Here is a 1,214-nt window from a genome sequence, read left to right on the forward strand (position 1 = left end):
GGAAATCAAATAATTCTAAAAACTTCCTGGCCATTAAAGGAAAAACTCAGGCTCTTTAGCATAGACCCAGATATGAGGGTCCCCTGTTCATTTTACCTTTCTTTCAAAGGCAGTTGATGGGACGGTGACGAGGCCTAAAGTCAGAGAACCTACCAGTTATCAACTGGGGCACTTTGGTGGACAAGCCTCAATCTCTTTCTCTGCAAAATAAGAGGGCCCAATTAGGTGTTAGTTATAGGTTCTAGCTTTAAAATACGACTGTATTGCTTTAAATTTGGAGCACATGGTTGAAGAGCCTTAATATTTTTAGCCGCATTACCCTTTCTTCCCATCCAATTTTCCTTCATTCTATTTTCCTCACATAATTAGGCTAAGAGAATAAGCAGCAGGAACATGAATACTAAACATTAGTCTTACAAATATGCTTCAATGATGATCTGATAGGAATTTTGGAGGAGGCTACAACCTCCTTGTAGTCATATCTTCCAAATGTTCTGTTCTGTTTTATCTGTGTGTGTATGTGTTGTCCATGGCCTCAAGTCTGCCTTTTCTTTCATCAAACTGCCTTTTTCCTTATGACTATATTGATCTCTTTAGGCCTAATAGACTAGTGAATATTCACATCACTGACTCTCTTTTTCAGACTTTGAAAATTTATTGGTTAATTCTCATCAAAGAGAATCTAGGGTCACTAATGTAAATAGCAATACTAAAAGAGACCTAGTCAAGCCTCTCTTATCAAACCTTCCTGTTCCTTTACTTTAAATGTTTCCACACTAAAAATAGATGTACTCTCAGCAGTGAGGTGGCTTAGACATTCTTAGCACCCTGTTATATCTAAAGACACCCTCCAAAATAAACATGCAATCTAAGTATATAGAGTAGATAGAGTAAAAAGAAGTATAGCTTGAGGAAAAAGTTTCCTGACCCTTCCATTCAATGGAATTGCATCCTCTAAGACCCTCTTACACAGAAATTCTGGAACTGCCACCAGCTATCAGTGGATCAGAGAAATGCAGACATAAATTCTACTAATGGCAAAAGGAAAGGCAATTTAAAAGGAAGAAAGCAGTCTTCATCCTCCCCTCCTCTTACAGTGATAAGAAATGTGATGCAAGCAGGCACCTGGGGCATTTTCTCTAGCCATCTCAGTTCTCTATCTTAGTCTATGTCTGGATCATAGCTAAGAATTAACCAACTTTTATGCAAAGGTT

This window comes from Otolemur garnettii, unplaced genomic scaffold (genome assembly GCF_000181295.1).
Source record: "Otolemur garnettii isolate 467f Iridium unplaced genomic scaffold, OtoGar3 scaffold00048, whole genome shotgun sequence".
In the NCBI taxonomy this organism is placed as follows: Eukaryota; Metazoa; Chordata; class Mammalia; order Primates; family Galagidae; genus Otolemur; species Otolemur garnettii.